Source organism: Rhinolophus ferrumequinum (assembly GCF_004115265.2).
Source record: "Rhinolophus ferrumequinum isolate MPI-CBG mRhiFer1 chromosome 5 unlocalized genomic scaffold, mRhiFer1_v1.p scaffold_110_arrow_ctg1, whole genome shotgun sequence".
Classification (NCBI taxonomy): Eukaryota; Metazoa; Chordata; class Mammalia; order Chiroptera; family Rhinolophidae; genus Rhinolophus; species Rhinolophus ferrumequinum.
The window spans coordinates 2,651,698-2,679,287 of NW_022680355.1; the positions used below are offsets into that span (position 1 = coordinate 2,651,698).

At 39.3% G+C, this 27,590-nt stretch overlaps 1 protein-coding gene across 3 annotated transcripts in view; it reads left to right on the plus strand.

Moving 5' to 3' along the window:
* The first annotated feature begins 493 nt into the window (after positions 1-493).
* Positions 494-27,590, plus strand: part of PTER (phosphotriesterase related) — a 56,044-nt gene continuing 28,947 nt past the window's right edge. Inside the window, exon 1 of one of the 3 annotated variants that reach the window (XM_033100777.1) lies at positions 494-539. The gene's annotated coding sequence lies outside the window, so the exon portion shown is untranslated. Of the gene's footprint in view, positions 540-568; positions 682-24,285; positions 24,898-27,590 lie in introns of those variants that run through there. The other 2 variants (XM_033100775.1, XM_033100776.1) reach the window with 2 other exon arrangements.

Below are 27,590 nucleotides of genomic sequence, written 5' to 3' on the forward strand. Positions count from 1 at the left end.
ATGAGACAACTGATGAATAAACAAACCCAGAGCTGTCTGTATCCAGGATGGTGATCCAAATCCAAGTCGTGACACCCAATTGCCGATGCTGCCCCTCTGATTTGTTATCCTTGGAGAAAACTCAAGAGACCTGCTAAAGCCTCCATGTTCCAGGTTTTTCTATGGAGGAGAACCAGGATTGGAGGTAAATGCAACTGCTTCCCATTCCCCGTGGGGACTAGCCCCTAACCCAATAGACTTGGCCAAACTAGACAGAGAAGAGAAATCTCTCCTTCCAGTATATTTGGGGATTATCTACAACAGGCTCCTGTGCAGAGGAAGTGGGTTCCCAGCACAGCCACTTAGAGGATCTTGGAGCTACAAGCCTGCTGTCCTCCTGGAGTAGCACAGGACGCCCCTGCAGGCTGGAGCCCAGACTTGGCCCGGAGGTGGGCGGGGCGGGGCTGTGCTCCGTGGGCGGGGCCTAAGGCCAGGGTGGGGCGTGGCCAGGACACCCGAACACAACCCAGGGGCCTGGGGGCGGGGAGAAGACTAAAAAGGTAGGTGAAGTGGGAGGGGAGCGGGGAAACGTTCAAGGTCCGGAAAGTTGTCTCTGCTGAGAGTCCCAGGGGAGAAGGCAGCGCTCGGCGACCCGAGGGAAGGCGCCCGGGAGCCGGAGCGGGCACAGAAGCGGTGGGCCCGGTAGGAAGGGTGGGGTCCCACGCAAGGATCCGCCGCAGCAAGGTCGCGGCCGAGCTCTGCGCGTTAATCCCTGCAGGGAGCCCCAGCGGAGGTCGGCCCTGGGGAAGGAGTCTTAAAACCGCCCGCGCTTTGGCGTGCTGCTGCCTTTCCCCGAGAGCTCGGGGAAAGCTGCAAAGTCCAGGATCTTGAGGCTGCGCGAGGCCTAGGAGGCTGGCCTGGGCTTGGAGGTGGCTGGTTGCCCCAAGGACTAAGGTCCGGCGAACTCCGGCCTGAAACCTGAGGCCGAGAGTCCGCGCAGGGCGAGGCCCGAGGGCCCCACGTGGCCAGCGCTCAGTGTTGCTTGACTGAAATGCCCCGGGCGGTGGTGGGCAATTGTGCTGGGGTGGGGGTGGGAGGCCGGGAATGTGTTTCATGCTCATTCTCCTTTAATAAGTTTTGAAACCCTACCTCTAAGCCTTGGGCCTCAGCCTCGCCCTGTACTTTTCAGTCTCATGGTTCTTATATCTTAAAGATATTCCAAACACACTTAGGTGCGCCTTCCCTATAGATATGAGTATGGTATTTACAGCTGCGATTTGGGGATGTTTGGGGGTAAACCTCAGGTGCACTGACACCGCCTAGGGGGGCACGTTTACAGATGAGAACTTCCTCCCTGTGTAAGGTCCATTTGTCCTTAAATCTCCACTACAGTGGAGGAAACTGACAAGCATTTACTCCTAAAGTATCATCACATTCATTGCCATGCAGAATGTACATCAGTAAGAAAACAGCCCTAAGACGTGTGACACCTACTTGTCCAGTGACATTTTACTCTATATAGACAGGGGTGTATAGCACTTATCCTATAGGCCTGATGTAATTCCAGAAATAACCAGCCCCCTTCCAAAAGAAAAGTCAGTGCACACTGCAAAGAATAAAATCAGATACCTTGCTGACTGTTGACTGCAAGATAGCAACCTAATTTTTAAAAAGGATAATTCAAACACGAAATGCAGAGAGTGCTACTTGATGAAATTAGGTTTTCATTGGTAGAGGCTAACTGTTGCTTGATCGTTATAAAAATTACTAAAATATATGTAATACGGATTTTTGGAATAAAATAGCAAAATACATTTTATTGCCGTGCCCTGATCTTAGAATCATAATAGGAATGCCCAAGCCTGTATTTTTGGACAGTAAAAGCCAATCACGAGGGGGTCTTCTCTGAGCTCTGTGTGCTCTAATTTAATCTTCACAGCGCAGTAAGATATCCTTATGTTAGAAGAGGAAGGTAAGGCACAGAGGATGAAGCTACACTCCTGGAAAGCTTAGGGAAAAAAAAATCTGTGTTTTTGGAACTCTACAACCTGTGTTCTTACCCCTTAGCCACTTGTACTTTATTTTTCACAAGTAGGCAGTAAGAGAAGAGATTGCTCCTTTCAAGAACTCTGGACCCATGAGAGGAGCCTAATCGTAGATCTGCTGCCAGCTCCTGACTTTGTGCTTACTTGTCTTTCCCAGCCACATGAAAGTAATCGGTCTCTATGTCTCTACTAGACCTAAAAAATCTATAGATTTGTAAAAATAAGATTCTGCTTTTATCAATTAATGATATTGCTCGTCACATTTGGTGCTGAAATTACCAGGTGGTCTGGAAGGGTCAGTTTATTCATTTAATTAATGTGCGCTGTGTCCCTGGGTAGCACTGGGCTCCAAGAGACAACCGGCAGATGCGATTCCCCTTGGACTGTATTCTGGCTTAAGGCAGAGGAGCCTGAAGAAACACAGAAGGAGCTAACAAACAAGTTAATTAACAAACAGCTCCCAGTTGTAAACAGAAGGCTGTGATGAAGAAAAATGGAGGGTGGGGGGAGGAGAGAGCCCCTTGGATATGGGGGTAAAAAGGGGGCCTTGCCAAGACCTTCTGATTTAGAAGGATAAGTTCGGACCGAATGATGTTCATTGCCTGCATTGGGACCTGCAAGAGCAAAGGAGGCCTGAAACAACTTGGCATGTTCTAGAAATTGCCAGAAGGTGTTTGTGGGTGGAGCTTGAGTGATTGTTTCCAGATGAAGTTGGAGACTCAGGTTGGGACCAAGTCGTGCAGGGTTTTTTGTGGCCTGGTGAAGACTATAGATCTTCATCTCATAGCAATGGGAAGCCACTGAAGGGTGGCAGGCAGGGGAGTGACATGCAGGGGACTTGCTGAAGCCCAAAGGAAAGGCGATGATGGCTCAGGCTAAGGGAGTGGCAGCACAGACAGAGAATGTGGAGTTTTTCAGTGTCACTTGATCAGTGGGGACTTCCTGACAACCCTATTTAAAATAATGTTCTAACTCTCCTCAAACTCCCTGTCCAGCCTCCTATTCACTTTAGCTGTCCCCCATAGTACTTACTCCCAGAGGACACACTATATTTTGTCGTAAATTGTTATTTACTCCCGCCCATGAGAATGTCAGCTACATGAGGGTTGGGTTTGCATGTTCTGGTTACTGCTGTTTCTCCAGCACCTGATGCTGAGCCTTATGCAGAGTACGCCAGGAAAACGTTTTGTTGTATGAATGGATTTAATAAAATGGTTTGGGTTTGGATTCCATAGAACTTGCTGATTAATTGGATTTGGTAGTGAAAGAAAAGGAGAAATCGAGATGGTTCTCAACATGCTGGCTTAGAAACTGGGTAGATGTGAATATCAATGAACTCTTTCGCAGCATTCATTGATTTCAAGTTGTTGTTTTTCAAAATGTGTCAGAAATCCACAAAAAAGAAAAAGTTGGTATTTTGACTACGCATTTAATAACAATTTGAGCTCCTTTGTATGTGTATATTTTTATGTATAAAAAAATTCCTATTCATTCTCGAAAAACACAAAAACATAGAAAAATGTACATCTGCTTTCCTAAACTTCCTTTCTGGAAGTTTCCATCTGCAGTCAACAAAGGGAAATATTCATTTGGTTATATCTGACCGTCATGGCAAAAGAGTTAAGAAAGTGAAGGCTAGGGAAAGAATAAATTGGGAATTGGGGTAGGTGAGATCAAAAGTTCTGTTTGGTACATATTAAGTCTGTGGTGTATGGATTAGATATCTATTACTGCATTAAAACAATTAGCCTACAATTTAGCAGACTAAAACAACACGTGGATTATCACACAGTGTCTGTGGCTTTGAAGTTTGGACATGGAGTAGTTGCGTGGTTCTGGCTCAGGATCGCTCATGAGGTTATGGTCAAGCCGTCAGACAAGGCGGCAGTCATCTCAAGGCTTGATTGGGGCTGTAAGACCAGCTTTGGGCTTTTTCACATGGCTGTTGACAGCTGGCTATTGGACAGGGACTTCAGTTCCTTGCCATATGGATCTCTCCTTGGGGTTGCTCATGATATGGCTTCCCCCAGAGCAAATGACCCGAGAGAGAAAGAGAACCCAAGATGGAAGCCACTATCTTTTTAGAACTTGATCTGTGGATATGACATACCATAACCTCTGTGATTGGTCACACAGACCTCCCCTGGTACAATGTGGGAGGGTGTGAATTCCAGGAGAGAGAGAGTTGTTGGAGGCCACTGGAGAGGCTGCCTACTACAAGGTCTCTGAGATGTCCAAGGGGAAATGTCATACAGGCTGTTGGGTATACTATACTGTAGTTCACGGGAGAGATCTGGGCTACAGTTCATTATTTGGAAGTCATTCTTCATAATATACGAAGCTGCTGGAAATGCACAAGAGGACCCAGAAAGAGACTATAGATACACAGGGGAAGAGGACCCTGGACCCATTTGGGAAGAGGCCAACATTTAGAGGTCAGTGGAGGAGGAGCCAGCAAAGGAAGATGAGTGAGGTGGGAGGAGAACCAGAACAGTGTGTATTCTGGAGGTGACGTAACTGAAAGGTAAGTTTCACCAGACAACTTTCTCTTCCCCACGAAGGGCAGAAAATACCTTGAATATGGCTGAAGAAAAAGATTTTTCTGAGAAAATGCAATCTCATACAACTTAAAGTATGAGTAGTTAAATTTTGACCCAGATAGGAACAAAGAACAAGACAACATATATCCAAGTAGAACATTTAGAGGCTCGAAAAGTCTATTGCTGTATACTTAGTGCCCCTCTAGATGTGGGGTGTGGCCATAAGATCCCTGGGCTTAGGTAGTGGACCTCTATGTAAGACTGTTAGAGGTTGCTCTTGGAATTAAGCTTGAAGACAAAATACTTAACTGTATATACAGCATGGCAGGAGCTGGTGACCTTGGAAAAATACCCATCCTTGATGCCATATTGCTTTAAAGCATTACTGTACGAGGAGCCATTTTCCTCAAACGTCTTAAATACCCCAGTGAACTACACAGTAACCATGGTGGGCATTCCTGGTTCAGCTGTGTCCTGCTCAGTAGTCCTGTGAACTTTACAGTTACTAGAAGGACCTGAGATGGTTGTTCAATATATTTTTCACACACCAAGTGTGGCCTCTTCCTTCTGTATTCTTTAGCTGCTATTTAGAGTATTTTTCCAATGGTCCAGGTTTCTCTAAAAAGACTTGCATTAAAAATAAAACAAAGCAAAAGTCTTGTCATTCATACACATCCCTCCCTCACTTAAAAAAAAAAAAAAATGAAGAAAAATAAAATGCCTGTTTCCACCTGGCCACCTGGCATATACTGGCGCTGTAGTTCTGACTACCTGTTTCATGAAAACAGTATCTGCCTGAATACTCAGCATGGGAGGCATGAGTGTTAACCTGTCCCCTCCCAATTAGGCAGGGCCATGTGACTTGCTCTGCTCAATGAAATATAGGTGGAATGACCTGTGTTACTTCCAGGTGGAAGCTTTAAAAGCCAATGAGAGATTTGTCGCATACTCTTTCCCTCTGCCAGAGTGACCATCAATTTTCTAGACCATGGTTGTTCTGTCAGCGTGGGTCATGGGATGAACACAACGAGCAGAGCCCCCCCGCCCCCCAGTTACTCTGTGTTAGACATATAGCGTGAGCTAGAAATGAGCTTTTGTTGTGCAAGATAATCAAAAAGACCTAGAGATTTGGGGATCTGTCTGTTAATGCAGCATGCCCTAGTCTATCTTGACTATTGTACTCAGGTAAGGTCTGAGCCACATGTGTGCAACGATTACTGGTCTCCAGGTTACCAAACACCTTGGGATCCTAAGAGGGAAGGTGCTGCAGGGGGCTTGCTCTTATAACTAATGCTCCTCTTACTGTTGGTGAGCTAGCAGGTGCCCTTGTTTCCTGAATGCACAAGTCAGCTTCATGATTTTAATCAAAAGTGGCAAAAATGGCATTTAGATGTTCAATTACATTCTGTAAGGGCAGCTAGTGTTGAAAGACATAAAATGAAAATACATAAAGTTTCAATGCCCAGAGAGGATAGGAATTAAAGCTCTCATTTATATTTTAAAAAACACTGTGTGTGTATGTATTTTTTAATTTTCAGCATCCTACCAAGTTTTGCAACATAGAGGAATGTTCACAGTTTCATTGTTAAGATGTGATTCTTCCCAAATGTAGTTATCAATGGATGCATTTCAGAAATTATTTTGTCACCAAAGGACATTTGAAATGAATCATCCATACTTACCATTGACTATTTTTTATTTTTGAAAGCCGCTTCAAAGAGTATTTTAAATGTGATTTCCTGGCTATCTTATTTTGGATCTAAGAGTATTAGAACTAGGTTTTGCTCTCAACGTCCTGGAGGCAATGTGTTCACTCATTTACTCTGACTTAAGCAGAAATAAAGCAGGGAGCATTTAGCTGTGGGCAGAAAGAGCCATGCTGCCTGCGTAGGGATGCTGGCTATAAATTCACTCTCCCTAGAGGTTAACAATCAAAATTCTCCCCCTCTCTTACTCACACGAGTGATATGATGATGATAAATTGCTTGGACATGACTGCCCTAAGCACGAGTGTGATAAATTATGTCATTTGGGGCATGGCTAAAGATTCTCCATTGTCAGTCTGCAACATTGAATATCGGCAGTATTCATAAATAACCTTCTGTCAATTGTGGTCTCCACTGCGCATATTAAATTCTCTGTTTTCGCCCATCATGGTTCTTAGTTCTTAATCATCCTCTATCTTCCCTTGAATTCACTTAGCTAATCAACCTTTTTTTTTTCTGTTCCCCACTCACTAAAAAGGTGGGGTGTTCTCACAGCTGTGTTCAGTAAACATTGAGCCTTTCTTCACAGAAATTGTTAAAACAGTAATTATTAGTGCTTTTCACTAAATCCAGAGTAATAACAGCTTATCTTGCAGTAGCTTAATTGGGTAATTATTTAGTGTTTGAAAAGCACTTTAAAGAAAATATTGGTAAATACTGTTGTTCATTTAATGCTTCTTTGTGCAGTTGAAAGTCCACTGCAACCACAAAATCCTCAGTCTGACTGTGTGCCAACAATGATTTCTTTTTTAATATGGCTTACTATTTTCAAAAGTATGTATGTATTGATTTCTGAAATATTTAAAATATTTTCATAAACTCTCAAGGTCATTCATCATGGTTATGCCATCCCAATTCTATGTCTCATTCACTGCCATCTTTATATAGGAATACGTATTAAGGCTCTCATTTTTATTTTGAATAACACTATATATATATATACATATATATATACATATATATGTATAATTTATATAATATATAGTGATATATAGTGTTTTTCAAAATAAAAATGAGAGCCTTATATATATATATATAAAATATATGTTTATATATATATATGTTTATATATAATATATATATATATTTTGTTTGTTTTAATTTTCAGCATCCTTCCCAGTTTTCCAATATAGAGGAATGTTCACAGTTTCAACTGAAAAGTTAAATGTTATCAGTCTTGGATTCTAAAAGTTTGATGGAAATATAAAGTGGGACCCCCAGTTCAGGGGTATTTCACATCACACAGCTTCCATAGACATCCTGCGTGGTATCGGCTCCACTTTTCAGCAAGCTTTCCTGTTAGGCCCTGACAAATAACTGCAATAATGATTTATTTACTCTGAGTCTGTACATTGAGCTACCACCTCACTGTCATCAAAATTTGTCAAAAAGGGTTGGATTATCTTGCATATGCCCGGCCAGCCCTTTCAACAAATTTCCTACTCACTTTACGAACCCAGAGCCTCCAGGTGTCATTAAAGGCCACTCCTGTAGCTTGGATTAGATGGCCTCCATTAGTAACTGTATTAGTTTACTAGGGCAGCCATAACAAAATATCACAGGCCGGATGACTTGAACAACAGAAATTAAGTTTTTCATAATTCTGGAGGCTGGAAGTCCAAGATCAAGGTGTTGGTAGATTGGGTTCTCATGAAGCCTCTCTTTTTGGCTTGCAGGTGGCCTTCTCCCTTTGTCCTCATGTAGTCTTCTCTCTATGTTGTCTGTGTCCTGATCTCTTACTATCACTACACAAAATAGATTGGATTAGGACCGACCCTAACAAACCCATTTTAAGGTAATCATCTCTTTAAAGACCGTATCTCCAAATACAGTCACCTTCTGAGGTCCTGGGGGTTAGAGCTTCACCATACGACTGTTGGGGAGGACACATTTCAGCCCATAATACTGACCTACAATAATACTTGTGTCTGGAAACTACTGTTTTCGGAGTTATTTTCTTTGATCATCAAATCAGAGCAACCAGTCAATGGCTACAAATCTTTGGAGGGTCCACTCAGTTTAGGAACTTCTCTGTCACATTTCTTGGAGGAGAGCTTTGTGCTGTGACTTGAAACATTGAAGTAATTAGATAAAAACTAAAGAAACTTTGTAAAATGCATATAATCAAGTATATACCTTGTTATCTGAACAACTATCCAAATATTTGTTATAACAACTTGCAAATGTGTTTACCCGGGATTTCCTCTCTGAATCAAACACTTGCCATGACTAGTCTACAGAGGGCCATCAGCTAGGGTGACAGAACATAGCTTACGCTGTCAGCTTCATTCACAGCTTCGCCCTAGGGGGCGACATTTTGTGCTCACATTGTTTAAATGTGTCATCATTTGCCTCCATATTATCAACTGAAAATGTCTAACAAAGCAGAAGAATCTGAAGAGAGATGATGATGAGCCTAAGAAGTGAGACAAACTCTTACATTTGAAGAAATATTGGGAATGTGAAACCAGGAAAGGCCTTAGTTTGACCATTACCTGTCTGCATCTACCATGCATGGTATGGTTGATTCTAGAAAACTTTCTGTGTTTTGCTAAGCTTTGCAATACACCTTCAAACTTGAATAATGATGTCTTTTTAATTGTAGAAATATGTCTTTTGTTGTAAATGAATAGCCAGAAATCCTTAGAGGATTGTTATGTGGTTAGATAGGCGGAGGTTAATAATTTGGGGGATAATTGGTTGACAGTTTTGAATGAGCTGCACATAATTTTTCCCTTGAAAAACTGTTTTTAATTGGAATTTATTGTTGAAACTGGGTGATGGAGACCTAGGGGTTCACTATACTACTTTCTCTACGTTTGTGAACTTTTGAAAATGTCCACATTAAAAAGTTTAATAAGTTTAAAAAAAGAAGAAATGAATGAAATAGATAGCCTCCTGCAACACAAAATTTGATACCATCACATTTTCAAGGATAGATTAAATTTGAATGCTGAGGTAGGCGTGCATATGTAAGAGAACGTGCATATGTAGTAGAATGTGGTTTTTCCTATCAGTCACTCCACAGAAAAGAATTGTTGAAACCCTTCTTGAGGAAAGGCTATCACAGTGTCTATGCTAGTTTTGACCTTGACACATGTTTTTATTTATTGCTCCCTTGCGTACGGCGTGTCTATCACTTCATGAGTCAATGCCTTTCGACCAGTTACAGGGCTTCCCAGGCTGCATTTTCTCCAAGTTCAGTCTTTAACTTCAGAGACTTTCCATTTGCCACTGCACAAATCCATTTTACACAGGAATTCAAAAGAGGGCACTTGCTTTCACCACACCATGCCTGGCTCACGCCTTCTGCCCAATCCTTTTCTACACAAACGTCCTCCACTGCTTAAGGAAGATCTTTATAGGCTGACAGTAGGCAAGAAAAGTTTGCTGCTGAACGTACTTCAGAGGAACGGCCCTTCCTGTTACGGCCATTGCCTATTTATGTTCTCCCAGCTTCCACATGTAGGATTAGGGACCGTCCTGGGCCTCACTCTAGAGTCTCGCTCACATTTCTGCATAAATATAAGGCCTGACATCCATTCCCTTTTGCTTCTGTGTTGCTTGAAACTTGCCCCATTTTCATTCAGAAAAGTACATCTTCAACGTGTTCTTCTCCCACATAACTAAATATTTTGGAGCAACTCAGTGCATAAGTAATCAATAGTTTGCCGTTTTAAGTACTGACATTAATGAGCCTTTGACTTCCAGCCATATTTGATGTGGTGGCCGTACAGGGAGAGAGAAGTTTCTTGCAAATCAAGTTGTCGTGCCCCTTTTTGACCTTCCTCATTCCTTCCAGCCATTGCCTTTTCACTTTACGTCTATCAGTGTATTTCAAGAGAAAGAGCAAAATATTTCAAGCTATCAGACCCAAGTTTAAAATGATCTCCATGAAGATTCTATATAGTTCTATATGTTCTTGTCTACTGAATTTCATTTAATTGTTTGATTTGAAATATGTCGAACAACATATACAGTTTTTAGCATTCAGGATACCTCTTGGACCATTGCTACTACTTATTCTCGCTACGGTGAGGTCAAAATAATTAATTTCTAAATTCCTTTGCTTTTAGATATACCAAATTAGGACTGTAAAAGACTTTTATGTGGAATTTTCATAGTGCATTACATAGGGATGCTGTACTTTTTTTTTAACCTGTTTCCACTTCTTTATTTTTATATTTGTGTTACCATGTTTCCCCCAAAATAAGACTGGGTCTTATATTAATTTTTGCTCCAAAAGACACATTAGGGCTTATGTTCAGGGGATATCATCCTGAAAAATTATACTAGGACTTATTTTCCAGTTAGGTCTTCTTTTCGGGGAACCACGGTAGTAATACCTAGGCTAAAGTATGTTTTCAGTAATTATTTGTATATTAGCTAGTGATTTTACAACATTGGCTTTAAAGGGGAGTTTCTTTATCTGTTGTTTATGTACGAAAAATGATGTATTAAACTGTGGAGTTTTATTCTATAAAAACTAGAAAGCTTATTAAGTGGCTATACTATGTCTGAACATAATGTCCCTATCCATATTCTTTACAGCATATAATATCATATTTATATTTTTAAATTAACATCACTTAAAATAGCAGCAATTATAGGATCAACAAAATGGTCTGAGAGTTAAAATTGGATAATGGCTTTCTCTGCCTAATTTGCAATCAAGATTATATTTCTGACCAGTTAGGTGGATATTACACCCAGAATAGGAGTTAGGCCTTTAATAGGCTAGAAAACATAAATGTGTTTCAGGACGTTATAGAGATGTTAAATGCCCTTTAATTTTTACAAACTCAGTACAATATTCATAGAATGAATGAATAAATTTATCATTCATTAATATTCATCAAACTGGTCAAATTTGATTCATTCTCGTGTCATCTTTAAGAGTGTTTGCTATGCCTAGGTACTACCTTTATTACTAATTACTTAACATTTTTCTTTAAACCAACTCACTGTTGTACTTCAGCCTCATCCTGAGCAATAATATCCATGAGATTACAGGCTTAAAAATAAATACTTGTTTAAAACATTTTAAAATGCATAAATAGCACCTAAAATTGGCTTGACCCACCAGTGAGATATATATCACACCTTCTTGAAAACACTGACAAGCAGATTATCGACTTTTTTACTTATCTCACCATCCATGAAAGAATATTAATAAAATAATTGTCGGTTGTAAAGTTGGTATGAAACAATTTTCAGAGTAGTTTCTGTACTTGTATATGATGATTAGGAAATATTAAAACTGTGTAAGTACACACATACACATAGGTAATGGATTGTTTTAGCTGTTATTTGGCAAACAGTTAAGTGTTTTCAGTAGCTTACACAGTCCACATTATTTATTTGAGGGCTAATAAGGCCACCCTTATTTTATACTATTTCACTCTTATTCATAAGTACTATCAGGAGTTATAATAAATAACTAATAACTGGAATATCTGGGTTTTCTTTATTTCATTCATCCCTTAGTAATAATCTGAAGTTTAAAGTATGGTAAATACTGTACTATGGTTTGTTAGAGTATGATTTGCCCTGATGTGAGATCAGAAGAAGAATTAGTATAGAGAAAGATATCAGCAGGTTTCACATTCCTTGTATAGAAACGTTCTGCCTGATTTTCTAGAATACGTGTATGTCCCCATTCATTTATGTCTAAACAAGATGAACCAATGGAGGAGCTGCTGCTGAGATGGCGTAGAGGTCATTTACTGCCTCTTCACTCGGAATCATAGAACGTGCATCTGGAAAGAACGTTAGAGATCTGCTTGTTTAACTCCTTTGTTTTGTTAATGAGAAAAAAGACCCACAGACTAGGTGATTTGCCCCAAGACGCACTTTTAGCGTATCAACTTTTTGGTAATATTTCTATAGTTAACATTCTAGCTATTCCTCCTCTCGGGAACATCATGATATGTTCATAAGAGCAGTATGTTGTCACATCTGTGTGCATTCTGCCATTTGTGAGATAGAGTTAACATTCATTTTTGGTGGCATCCAAGATATTTTACAGCTACTATTGTTTGTATCAAATAAGAGATTATTGACTATTATCAGGAATGATGTCTGTTGCCTTGAATACATTTGAAGAAGAGAGGAGAACTATCATCTTTTTCTTAGAAGTGTCAAGATATATTTTACATAATAAAATTTCTGTTCTTATGGTTAGTGCACTTGGATTCATGCATCGCAGAGTCTTGATTTTTAATCTGTATGTCTGATAACAGAGCAAATAATAATAAAACTGATATCCACTGTAATAAACATTTCAACATGAACGCATAATGAAAAATGTATGAATGAGTTACCGTGAAGAACAGGCCAAGAAGGGAGAGTTCAACTTCATGGGATGACTAAACAAAAAGTCAAGGAACAATAGGGTAGAGAGTGCCGCAGACTTCACCTGTGAAATTAAAAATAACTTCTGAAGACAGGACAGCTCATTTTGCTTATGTAATAAATTTAGATTGCTCCATAGCTTGTTGGTAAAAGTAGCTGTGAGCCCTAGAAGGGCATATCTTTATTCCTCTGTGTTCCAATTTCAAGTGTTATTTCTTCTTTTTGGAAACTGAGCTACGGTGCAGTGCTGAGATCTCACAGGCACGTGTGAGTCGAGAAAGGGAAAACTGGCAGCTGTGAGCCCTCAGAACGTGCTGATTTGCCACAACCCAAAAGGCAAGCGAGTCTTGAATTATTCCAGAGAAACTGCCAGTTGTTAGTTCCTCTGCTGTGAACACCTTGAGAGTTAGGATAATCCCTTTGCCATTCTCTTGTGATGTCCCCAGAGAGAAGCAGATGATCAGAGGCCCCTCAAATGAACACACCACCCTGCTAGTCTCTGCAGTGTGTGCTATTTGTCATGGACACGACATCGTCATTTTACACCTTGGCTTTAAACCGGGGCGAGTACTGAGGGCTGGGCAGTGCTTTTCTGAGCTGGGGTTTCTTTTTTCTAGCCCTTGATCTGATGCTTGCAGAGAACATCTCTGCCTATTCTTCTTGGCAATAAAGAATGAGGCTCTGCCTTCCACTCTTTGCTCTGAGGGCAGTGGAGATCCCTGCAGAGAGGTTTCCTGCCCACAACCTGTCTTCTTGCTTCCTCCTTGCAGGGGGCTGTGGCTCCGTCCACTACTAGGGTCTTTGGTGGCCTTCCTTCCTCCCCAGAGTTAGTGAATGAACCCTGCTAACCCTCACTCCATGTCTGCTACACAGCCTTTATGTTTAATATGTTTAACCCTTTAGTTATTAACCAAACATTCTGTCTTCAGGAAAACATGGTTTGGTTGCTCTGACATCTGGGTAATACCAGTTTCTCCATAGGACTTGGTTTATCCCAAGAGTCTTAATTGCATTTACCGACACGCTGTGTATCATTTGTTATAAACCTGATTACATTGGAAACTCCTTGAAGACAGGGACCATGTCTGCTTTTTCTTTCTTTCTTTCGTTTTATTTTTTTTAATTAAAGTTTATTGGGCTGACAATGGTCAGGAAAATTACATAGGTTTCAAGTGTACAATTGTGTAATACATCATCTATATAACACACTGTGCTTTTTCTTTCAATACCCCAGAGAGGGCCTGACCTAATTTATTACTGTGGTTTGAGTACTAAGCCAACAAACAAAAAGAACAAACCAAAACAAAAACCTTACATCCTGTGAAAGAACGTCTATTCAGTCAAGGGTTGTGTGGCAAACCTGACTGCAAAATGCACTGACCTTTTGAGACGTGAAATGCTTTATTGCTGAGCGCCATTTTTTTTAAGCTTTCGTGTCATAACAACATGGCTCCATCATAATTAATCTTATATGGTAATGCGGTGACGAGATGATTTCTCCGGAGAATCTATGCTAATACTATTAAAATGCTCTTACAATGTCAAAATGATTGCAGTGGAAGCACGTGGGGACTGTGTTATGTGATTACAATATTATAGTGATGGGCGATTACCATAGGAAACTACTAATTGAACTCTACAGGGACTTGCATTATGAAGCCATTATAACATGAAATTATAATGACACAATAACTTGGATGCACTTTTCGTGATGTGAAAACTAAAAGCTAATTGGAATGCAAGTAGTATTTCCATTAAATTGTAATTAAACACTGGAAGCAATGCTTGTTTAAATTTAAGACGGGGAGACCTGCAATCCAGAAATGAAAACGGGGGGGAAGGAATGAATGCCAAGTGTAAGCTTAGGATTGGGTAGAAACCATTTACTACTCTGCCCTTTAGTACTTACGAGAGGCGTGAAAGCTCTCAGCTCAGGGGCCTCCCCAGACTGTCTCCCTCTCCGCTGGCCCTCTCAGTAACCCAAACCACGATCAGGACACAAGGACCCTGGATCTAACTCCCATTTCCATCACTACCACCACTTGACATTTCAAGCCTTCTTGTTTTCATTTTCGAAGTGGGTATGATTGTACCTTACCTCCTTCAATCCAAGAGATGAAAGCAAATTATTCTTTTTTTCCCACGAAAAGTAACCTTTTCAAAACTACAACAGAATTAATCCATGTCCAAAATCAGACTAAACAGATAAGCACAAAGAAGAAAAAAAAATGTTACTCCCTAGAAATGAGCTGCATGAGCATCTCTCGGTATTTTCTTTCAGACTATTCCTGTGTATAGTACCGGTGTGTATTATTTTTTTGCTTCAAAAAGGTGCATTATACAATTCTTTTAAAACATAAGTATTCATTCTTCGCCTCCCTCCCAGTTGTAAGATCTATTTCTTATTCAGGGGAATCCAGTTGATAAGTTTTTGTTTGTTTTTTAAAGGTCAGCTCAAGCTGGAAGATTTTACATGTCACCCAGGACACTATATTTTACTGTTAGGGAACGGTATTTGGCAGGATTTATGCCCCGCATATATCAGTTACAGGATAGTTCTATAGTCAACTTTTCAGATTCTGAGAGCAACATGATGGGGCAGCTTATTAACACTTCCCTCTGTTTACGATTGAATGGTGCAAAGAGTTGTAGTTTGTTCTCAACTGATAGTTACTCTATGGCTTAGGTCAACCTAAAGACAGGTTATGAAAAACTAGGAAAATTTAGGAGCAATTAAACTTGTTAGATATACCCCTGCATTAACTTGTTCATACACTAGCTAATATATACACTAGCTAATATACATAGGACACACACTAGCTAATATATACTCCCTCTTAATTATGATTCAAAGTAGTTATTACTCCTTGGTTTAAATATAGAGAAGATGAGTTGTTTTTATTAAGTATTTAGTTCTCACTTAGATATGCTGTATGCTTTACAGTTATTTTTATTACCACTTTTGGCAACAACCAATTTAAGGAGGGAAGTCTAAATTACTCAGGTAATTTTTCGTAATTAAGAAAAATGAAAGCACAGTGCAATTAAATGGCTTGCTTCTTCATGTCACCGGTGGAGTTGGTGTTAGCTTTTCCGGTCCTAGATAATCATAGCTTCTTCCTTAGGCCAGTGAGTGATGCCACCTCTGAATAGTCCCTCCATATTAATGGACACGAGCATGACTTATGTGATGTTTATAGTAAATATCAACATGGTTAAATAAAAGAAACATTTTTCCCGTTGGGAGCTTGGGTTCTAATCTGGCCTTCAAAAGAATAGGGACTCAGTGTTTGCATCTAAAAATAGTCATTGAATTAAGTGGTGTATCTCCATAGACCCTTTCAGTTCAAAAATTATGAGATCAAATAGCATTTACCATTAACTGAAACTTACCTATTTTAATTATAAATACAGTATTATTCATATTAATATTTAATAAATATATTTTACTTACTTGAAAACCATTCATCTTAATTCAAAACCATACCTTATTTAATAATGTGATGTGTCTTAGCAGATTTGTAATTTAACTTAAATTTATTTTTAATTTAGGAAATTTATTAACATTATTAAAGTTGCAGATATAAATCTAATCCAAAGATTAAAAGTATATTCCTTTGGTCTACCTGCAATATTGTTAAAGGACAGTTAGAAAGGAAACTTTTGCACAATTATACAAGTATATAAATAGTTATATTGAATAATATTTGAAATATGTTCTTTCTGTGAATTCTTAGGAAGCAGGTGATAGCAATGATTAAGGTACCAAGTTAAAATACAGTGCCAGACAAATCTTTCTAAATCTTTTATGGCACTTTATTTTTCATGGGGAAATATATAAGAAATCACATCCCCTTTATGTTTAAATGCATATAGGTGACAAGGAATTAGTTAACATTTATTTGGCTGTAGGGAATTTTCCTAATTTTGGAAGTTTGTTTTAATCTAGAGAATCCATTAGATTTTTTTTTTTTTCATCTCAGATTGGGAAAGAGTGATTATTCCTCTACACCACGTGTAATTATTACAAATTTGCCCCTGATTTTGTTGCAGTAAATCAGTTTTCAGGAGAGAAAATAAGCTCTTTGTAAGTTTATTTTTAGTACATTAAATACTAGTCTTCCCCTAAAAGAGGTTCTGGTGTCAGGTGCCGCACTCTTTTAGGACTAGGCAAACTTTGTTGTCTTCTTTTCTAGACCCATTAATAAACACTATCTTAAAACAGTTTCTCAAACGTGAGGATCTACAAAGTCTCCACAAAATTTTTGATTCTGTGTTTTCATTTTTATGATAATCTAAATAATTTTAAGTATATTCTAGATGAATACAACCTTCTGACAACCAAATACTGCCATAGGATATCATTATTTGTATCTGTATTTGTTTTTCAGACTTCAGTGATACAAGATTATTATTAAATAATAGCATTTATCTTCTTTACGATTCTCCACCCCCACCCACACACACACACACTGGGATCTCTGCTTCCTGGGAGCCATGAGTATATTTTCTGGGATGTCAGGAGGTGGATAGATTGGGAGAGTGGTGTCACACTCTGGTAAAGTGGTTTGGGCCCTTTCATTTCCTTTATAAATAGTGGAGTTGGTTTATCCACTAGCTCATATAAGATAAGTGTACAGGTGTTGGTTTCACAGAGGTTGACTTTAGAGTCGGTACTATTAATATTACCCAAAGGGTAGAACCAAGGCTCAGGACTAGTTTAGTTTTCTACTCCTTTCCATTTTGTCTAGCCCTGCAATTTATACTGTGTCTTTAGCATAACCCACTCTGCTCCCAATATGACCCCCTTAAGACTGGTGCCCACTCCTCTCTCCTGGGCGCGTAGGGAAGGAAGCCGTGGGCAGCACCCTGCTGAGCTCCTGAGGAACCAGTCAATCAAAGCTAAAGACGATTCTTGTCCTGTGTTCTTTTGTGAGAAAAGGGCGATGTATATTTTCTTCAGTGCACATTTTAGGTGCTCATTTTGTTAAGTGTCAGTCAACTCTCCAAAGAGAAACCTTAGAGATCACGGTTTTTATACTGTTTTTTAACGTCTCCCAAGGGATGCTTACAGAGCCTACAGAGCCTGTGTTCTGCCTTCAGTGAAAACGGAAGCTAGGCCATCATCCTTGTCTGAATAATCCCCCCATTTCCTTGGTGGTGAAATGGGAACAATAATAATAAAAGTGGATATCATCCTATGTCCTATGGTCCAGTCGTCTAGTTGGGTACTTTTCGGTGACTCACCTTCTGCGGATCCCATGCCTACTTCACAGGGACGTTAGGAGATTTAATTAGTGTGTAGAGTGCCTTCTGTTCTTCAGAGAAGCACACAGCCTTCTTATTGTAGATAATACTTTAAAATTCCATCATCTCTTGAAGGGAATGAAACCAGCAATATAGGAAGCTAGACTCCACGACAGTTAGTGTTTCATGAAGACACATTCGTACTGTGCTGTATTAATAGTGGTCATGGTGTGGGTTTGAGAGTTGACGGTTCAATTACCGTGAACTTTCTCATTGTTGTAGATGTTTCGATTAAATTGTTTCCCATCTATAAATAGCACATTTAAGAGGTCCCTCTATAGTGAAGTCGTGCTGATTTTAGTTAACTTTTAGGACTTTCCAATTTGGTTTCCAAACTATGGTTGTGAAAAGTAACTTATACAGCTGTCATTGTAACGCTTTTGTAGGTTAGAAGAGGGGGAAAAAGAAAGAGTGCTCTTCTAGGTTTCCTGCGCCCTGAAAATGTAGTCCTACTCTTAAAATCCCTGAGGAACAATGAAAAGTGCTTTAGTTTCCTAAATCATCTCCTGGCCTCCTGTCTCCAGCATCGGGTCTGTACTCATCCTGCTCTTTTCACTCCCGTCCTCATACAGGTCTCATCCTTCGGGGCCAGCCCAGGAGTCTGTGTTTTCCACTATGGACCTGACATACAACCTGTGTTTGAGACTCTGCAAATCCGGAAACATGCCCTCCATTGTTCCTGTCACCAGAGTGCCTCCTTGTAAAATTTCTCTTAATGTTCTGTGGCCTAGCTGAAATGTCACCTCCTCCAGGAAGCCTTTCCAATCCCTCCAGTAGTAGTGAATGTCTAGACGCCATGCCTCGATGCACTTGCTTTGGACCTCTTTTCTAACATTTACTGCACTCTGTTTTATATCATAGGGGTCCCACTAATATATAAAAAAATATCAATCCTACATTGAATGCTCACCATGTGCCAGGCTGTGTTTAGGGTGCGGGGGAGGGTATGGTGTGGCTCTTCAGCTCTCTAGGGCAAGGTTGTTTCTTTTTCATCTTTGTTTCCCATAGTATCCTCCTTTGGACATAGTAGATCCTCAGCAAACATTTGCCACATTGACGTGAAAGGTATTCAGCTGAAATCTGTGGGTGCCTGGAAAGCAACTTCTTTATGTTCCCTTCCTATGCTCTGAGAATTTAAGGCTCATGATATCCCCTCAAACCTATAAATCAAAGCAGCTTTTCTCAATATTTCAAGGAGAATAACACTAGCTGGTTACACGACTATAAGGAAGCCAAGATGCTCATGAAAACATCAGACTGCTTTTGGCCCCCAGTGTGGAGCTGAAGCAGGGACAGAACGAAAACTGTTCATAGGTTGAACAGACACTTAAAGAATATCTGCTTCTTTGCCAACTGCTAACATAGCTCAGTTGGTACCTACTTCTCTGTGGGTGGCATGGGATTAAAGTGGTTACCAGAACAAAAACTAGTTACAGGTGAGACTCTCCTTTTCATCAAGCATGGATGGCATTTGTCATTCAGGTGTCCAGGTAGGCAGCAGGCCGTGTTTGGAAATCAGCAGAACAAGACAAGAAGGGCTAGAATCAGGATGGAAGAGATTTCCTTACAGTGACTCTCAACCATTTTTCTGCCTAACTACTACCGTGTTTTACATGAAACAGAGTAGGCCTGACAATCTGAAAGCACACACACCTCACTGATTCTTTTAAACTCTGAATTAGTTAAGCAGGATAGCGAAAGTCAAGACTTTCCAAAGAGAGTCTACTGTGCAGTCTTCAAAATAAAGAACCTGAGATGATTTTGTGGGGAATACCTTTTAGATATATAGTTAATTCGTGCAACTGAAATGCTCTTTGTGATTCAAGGAAGATAGTTTAAAAATTAAACCACCTTAAAAAGAAATTAGTGTGGATGGTCGATACATCTAAAAAACTAGCCTAACAGCCATTATCTAGTGTTTCTCCTGTAAAGAAATGGTTCCTGCTATGAATCACCTACTGTAATTTTACTAAGTATTTTTAGTTTCCTGATTTATAATTGGCTATTACCCATTCAGATAGGAAATGCCCTTGAAGAGAAAGTCACTTACTGTTGTTTTTATATGTTCTAGAGTTTTACTCTTATTTAGTAACGGAAAGTTTAAAAAAATTAAAAAGCATATGTATTCCTATGTGGTATTGTGTTGGGCACAGATGAATAACCTAAAACAGCATGTTCATGACCATCTGAGAGCTAGGAGTATAAAGATCCAGGAAAGTTGTAAAACCAAACATGGTATCAAAATCCATAGCTCAAAAAGTTGGGGAAAACATTTGCCATGGTTTTTCATAGTTTTCAGCTGTTTTGACTTAGGGACATTATGTGATATGCCATAAAGGGGTGTGTTTTGATCTCAGAATTATCTACTGTCAGAAATATATTAAATAAATATCCCAGGACAATTTTTTTAGTCCTTTGCTAACCTGTTCTTCCTTTCTGGTCCTGATTTTTCTTCCATTTCTAATGTCCCTGCTCCTGCTCTAATATTTGTTTTCTTCACCATATGTGTGTTCTGTGCGAGTTACCTCAATTTCTTTGTGGAATAAAGCTTGATTAAAAAAGCAAGCATATAAATGTGAGTTAAGTACCCACTATATGCCGGGCATTGCAGGAAGATGGGAACTGAGAAGTTACACATGTGCTCTGCCCTGAAGGAGCTCAAAGTCTAATAGAGACAGTGTACGAGGTTGAGTTTCAAGGTTAAACTTGAAGTGCTAGGAGAGAACCTAAAATCAGCATCTCACCCAGATTGCTTAAACAACAAGGAAGAACGTCTGGAAATGCTTCTAATTAGAAATGGCGCCAAAGCCTCACCCTGAAGGTCCAGTGAAAGTTAGCCAGGAAAGGAAAAGGGTTGGGGAAGCGGTGTGGGAGTGGATTGGGTTTGTAAGCTCAGGAAAAAGAGGCAGAAACACATTCAAAGACCTGAGACCAATGCAGACATGTTGACTTCAGCGAAGGATGGGCAGTTCAACATGGCCGGAGCCCTCCGTGGGTGGAAGGGGTACCACCAGGCTCCAGGTTCAGATTTGTTTCTCAGGGTTGGAATGAAGGCTATCCAAGAGATATGTCCAGATCTGTAAGGCAGGGTGAAGGCAGATCAGAAAGGCATGTGGCACCCGTGTTTAGAAGCTCTTACTGTGATCCATCTGAGAGATGACAGTGGTTCCAACTAAGGCAGTGGTTAAGAGGATGAAGAGGGAAAGGTGAATTAAAGAGCTAGCAAGTGGTGGGATGTATGGCATTTAGAAACAAGTATGTGGGAGTGAGGCCGAAGTCTTGGATGAAACTTGGGTTATTTTTTGACACGGGCAGTTAGGTAGAGGTGATGTCAGAAAAAGAGTAGAGAATGCAGTCGTCTAAATTCTGTCTGAGGACTAAATATGGTGACCTAAGTAAATTGTTATGTGCTGTCCTCGACTCACAGTAGTTACCCAGTAAGGTTGCTGTTGTTGTAATCGTTGGCTAAACTGGTCTGCTGAATCCCAGCAGAACTCTGTGACGTGCCGACCAGAATCCATCTTTGGCATTCTCCACACAGACCCAGATTCCAATTGCAACGTTCCAGCTCTGTGACTGTAGATATGTTTCTTCACTTTTCTTGGCCTCAATTTCCTTATAGAATACCAACCCAGACACATTTGAGATAAATATAACATGCTTTGTGTGGTACCCAATACACAGTAGGAGCTCAGTAAATAATAGCTTAGTAAACGAATCAAAGGCATCACCCACCGTTGGTTCCCAGCCTCCAAATAAGAGTGGGCATTCTCTCTTACCTTTGTATATCCCATTGGCCACACTTGCCTAGCATCCAGTCTTATACTTAAGAGATGCCAGATAAATATTTATTGAATCTATGATAACTGTTTTTATTTTATCTTTCTTACTGTTTTTCTGCTAAACTGCCAAATGCTGTTAACCCTCCTAAAAAAAAAAAAAAAGATTCTTTTTACGGTTTTCTTTTTATATGGTCTATCTTTACTTAACATTTATTTCTTGTGCTCCTTCTTTTTCACTGATAAATAAATGATGACCCATACTTTATAATTTCTTTCCTCTGAAACATCTCCTTGACAACCCCCATCTGCATGCCTACCCCCATACAGGAGCGTATTCAATAGAGGGATCTTGGTCCTTGTGTGGTTTGACTGTGATAAAAATTACTCAGGCTGCTGAACCTTTGCCAGAATTCTCGCTGGGCTTCAGGACTTCCACTAGAATCTAGATCAGTCCATGAAGGACTTGGTCAGACAATCTGAATTTAATCAAAGTGAACCAGAGCCCCTGCAAAGACCTGTAATTTGATCAGAAATATTTGCACACGAACAACATCAAATCTCAGGCATGATTGGCAAATTAGCAATTCTGTGATAATAAAGAAGGATTTGAAATAGCTCTTGAGTTCATAAACCTTTGCCTGTCTGTGTATTTTAGTTGGAGGGTTCAAGATCTATATTCTATTATTTTACCTGTGATATTAGTATAAGCATCAGATAGGTTTATACTGGTAACATTGATCTTTTCCCATTTTATTGCCTTTTACTTATTATAAATGAAATAGATAAACATAAAAATCTGAAAAATACATTAAATTGCATCAAAGAAAAAAAGTATCTATCTTTGCTCCTTCTACCACCCAAAGACACACGTAACATTTTAATATTTCTACTTAAGCTCTACATATGTGTAGCTATATACACTCTCCATAAATTTATAATACGTTCAATAGTTTTGTATTTTGGTTTTTCTTATGTTATAGTAAGGGCATTTTCCTCCACCATTAAATAGTCTTTGAAAATATAACTTGAACGTTTGCATAATGTTTCATCGTATAGGTAAACAGGCCCATGTTGTAGGCTGTTTTGGTCTCTATTCTAAATAATGCCGTAGTGAAACATTTGTACATAAATATTTCTTACACGTGTCTAAAGATTTCCTTAAGACAGATTCCTAGAGGCAAAGTAATGTTTTAGGACTCTAGGTGCAGACTGCTAAACTGCTTTTCAGAAAAGTTGGACAAATTTGCATTTTTGCCAGTATTGTGTATTTTTGCCGGTATTGTATATGGACTGCCATTGCACCACCACCCTCTCTAGGGTCCCTCTTTCTTATTTTTCACAAACCAATCAGTAAGCAGCTGGATGTCTTTTCTTTAGCTATAATTGACAATATTATATTACGTAGTTTTAAGTGTCTCCTAAATGATGCTTTCTGTTGGATCCTCACAACATAACCGCGTCTGTTAACTTTTAGGACTAAGCTGGCATGTAAGTGGACAGCTTTTTCCCTGAAGTGTGAAGCCAGGTTTCTAGTCATGAAAAACTCCAAATGGTTATTGGATGCTTCCTGTGTTTCAAGTGCAAGTTAAGTTTCTTAAATGTGTTATACATTGCAAATGATTTTATTCCTTAGCACTATTCATGAGAAAATAAAATCAAGCATACCTCTCTCCCACTATGTTTTGGGGTTTCTCTGGCAGCAGTACTTCCAAATAAATATCTGAGTTAATTGTTATTTGGTATTTGGACAGTTATTTGAAGTTTATACAGTATTCCATTATGTTGTATCATCTGGAATTATTTTTTGAAAAATACACCATGCTTCAGGTTTAATTTGTAGGCACGAGAAGTTTATGTATGTACCCACTATGCTCTTCATCTATCACTAAGAATGTGTAATTTCAACTAGACTGTGATGTTTGTATATAAAAGGAAAAGTAATTATTTGTAGGATATTTTCATTCTACAAATTTGGATTTGGAGTCTGATTCTATATATTACATGTGCGTTTCACTTGCAAACTTCAACAACAAAAAAGGGAAACTTTCATCTTATTGTCATTTCAGATTTATACTAAATCTTACTTTATTCATTTTACAATGAAATTTTGGCTATTTCACTCATTCTTTAATTAAGGCACAAATTAATTACAGTTGACCCTTGAACAACATGGGTTTGAACTACCTGGATCCGCCTATACATGGATTTTTTTTTCAATAAATATACAGTCGGCCATCCATATCTCACTTTCACATCCTTAGGTTCCCAATCCTGGATCCAAAATACTGTTTTCAATTCCTGTTTGGTTGAATCCAAGGATGGGAAGAGCTGACTCTATGCGTTGTTCTACATAGAGACTGGAGCACCTGGGGATTTTGGAATCCGTGGGGGTCCTGGACCCAGTCCCCCTCTGATATCGAGGGATGACTGTAGTTAAATTTGGGGGGAGTCAAAAGTTATACTTGGATGTTCAACTGTGTGGCGGTTGGCACCCGTAACCCTCTCATTGTTCAAGAATCAACTGTACTTTCTTTCTCTCAGTTCAGTTTCACAGATGGAAACCAAATGCTAGAGACTATGTAAGTATAGGGGATGAAAGAGAGACCCCCACCCCCCGTTCCGCTCCTACACACACACACACACACACACACACACACACACACACACTGAGCACACAGTTAAACAGAGTCAAATCCCTTAACAGATCAATTCAGTACAATGTGACATGTGCTGGGAGATACGGTTAAATCTCGTTATATGGTATCTTCAATACATGTGCCCCCGGCCTGAGTTAAGAGGTAAACCAAATCGATGCACTAATGAACTGACCACTCAAACGTGAATCCCCATTCAAGCACTCCTACTTATACTAATTTCTGTTCCTGCCTAGCATCCCAGCATCCTTTTCTTCATCGCTGGCTGATTACAATAAACGTGCATAAATATCAAGTAATAAGATGTGAATAGATTGCAAAGCAAACTTTCTTTAGAAGATCCAGTTTGTTATGGAGTTGATAAAAGTAACATTGGAGAAATCCTAACCCACATATGAAGCCCAATGAGGATGTGACAGTCTTAGACTCTTGACAGCCCAAGAGGAAAAACTGGCACAGAAAGTGTCAGGGTAAGTGCTTCTGAATATTTAGTTACATAACAATTGGTTAATAAGAGGACCTTGGTAAAAAAAAAAAAATGAAATGTATTTACAAAAATAACCTTTTTCATCACTGGTGTGCAAGAGTCAAGTAAAGGATGTCATATCACATAATTTTGTCCTCCCCAAAATTCCAACATTCAACTAATTCTTTGTTCTAAGAATTAGGACATATTTATAATTATGACTTCTTTTTGTCAGATTTATTTTATTTTCCTAATTTGAAATCTTAATCAAGTCCTTTAAATGTGGCTCAGCATTGGTCTCCATATATTTTGGTTATCTCTTGCTGTGTAACAAACCATCCCCAAAACACTAGTTTCAAACAACAACCATTTATTATCTCTCATAATTCTGCGGATGGGCGAGACTCTGCCGGGTTGGCTGTAGCTGGGCCTGCAGTCATGTGGGATCTGGGCTGGGTCAGAATGTTCAAGATAACTCACTCACTTTTCTAATCTCTTGACAAGGCTGAGTTCAGTGGGCACCCTAGGGTGACGGGTGGGGAGGTAGGATCTCTCTCCACGTGGTCTCTCCTTCTCCACATGGGAGGGTAGCCGGACTTCCTACATTGCATCTCAAGGTTCCCCAAAGCACAAAAGCAGAAGCTACTTCCAAAGATTTAGGTCCCAAGCTGACATGTAGCATCCCTCTTGTCACACTCTATTGGTTAAAACAAGTCACAGGTGAGCTCAGGTTCAGCGTGGAAGGGGCCTCCATGAGGACATGACTATTGGAAGGCACGGTTCACCGAAAGGCCTCCGTGGAGACCAGCTAACACTGTACTATGTGCATTCATTTAAAAAGGCACTCCCAATACCAGTTATCCACAGAGAACAATGACCTCCTATAGCTGTAATCACTTCTGTGGGTCATTTCCAAAAACCTAATGAGCTGAGATGTCAAGCGTGAAGTCAAACTGCTTTGAACAACCCCAGGCCTCATATGAAAGAATTCATTTATAAGCAAAATTAGAGCCTCAGTTTGATCAGAGACTTCAGCCCCTTACTGTTTTTTTTAAAGAACAAGTTTAGATTCATTTGCCTAAGGATACTCAGAAAATATTTGGAAAATAAGTTGAAGTGTGGAGTGTAGTAATTCTGGACATTTATACCATGTTTCCCCGAAAATAAGACCTAATCGGAAAATAAGCCCTAGCATGATTTTCCAGGATGCTTGTAATATAAAATAACTCCTACCGTATTTCCCCAAAAATAAGACTGGGTCTTATATTATTTTTGCTCCAAAAGACGCATTAGGGCTTATTTTATATTATGAGCACCCTGAAAAATCATGCTACAGCTTATTTTCCAGTTAGGTCTTATTTTTGGGGAAACATGGTAATTTAGGTAGTGCTTTTATGTATCATCTTGCCTGTTTTTCATTCCAAATCTTATGCAGTAGATATTATTCCAGTTTTCAAGTGAGGAAACTAACTCACTGTAAGCTTTTTTTTTTTTTTTTTTTTGATTAACGTTTATTGGGGTGACAATTATAAGCTTTTACAATCACACAGCTAGAGAACATTGGAGCCTGGACTCCCAGTTCAGGGTTATTCATCCCTCCTACAGTTCTCATTTAAACTTAGAAGGATCTAAGACTTAAATTCATTCATATAATCTCAATCTCTCTCTCTCTCACTCTCTCTTCATGTACATGTATGTTATGTATGCACTTGTATAAAATATACATTTGAAAAACTGTTCTTAAAGTATAGCCTTTGTGGAGAGTAAATAATCTATAGAAAGTCAATACTATCCATTTCCAGTTAAAGGATATCACAGAAGCATGGATGTCATCTGGAAGTCATCTGGTTCAACCCCTTCATTTCACAAGTGGGAAAACAGGCTCAGAGTGGTCAAGAAACTTGCCCAAAGTCACACAGCTACTTAGTGGAAGAGCCAAGAGCTCTTGATCCAAACTAAAGGTTCTTTCAACAAAACCAAACCACCTCAAGAATAGCCTTCCAAGTGAAATTGTATGAGAAATATAGGTGTTTTGTATGTTTTAAACATTAATTTGTGATTTTCCAGGAATTTAACACAAATTTTAAGCTCTTTAATGACTAAATACAGTTAAGGGCCAGCTGTGTAATTTGCTCAAAATAGGAGACAACCTATTGCTAGAAATCCATGGAAGAGAAAATTCTCTATAAAAAGCTGAGAACTCACTTCAATGTGGAGAGGTCTTTATGAAGAAAAGGAAGTTGTAACTGCTGTATAAAGCAGCGTGGTATATGTGTCACTCCCAGGATTATATGTGAGTAGCAACATCAAATTTACATCACACATTCTCACAGTACTGAGTGTGTAACCTTCTTGTGAGAATGAGAAGAGCTAAGATGAGCTAGATCTCAGTTTTCCAAGTGAAGAAACACATAAAGGTCAGTTTCATAGACAGTGTTTTGACAATACTGCACTTGTCCCAACTCTTGGATGTTACTACTGTTTCCCCAAAAATAAGACCTTGCCGGACAATCAGCCCTAATGCGTCTTTTGGAGCAAAAATTAATCTAAGACCCGGTCTTATTTTACTATAAGACTGGATCTTTAATATAATATAATATAGTACAGTATAATACAATATAATACTGGGTCTTATATTAATTTTTGCTCCAAAAGACACATTAGAGCTGATTCTCCAGCTAGGTCTTATTTTCAGGG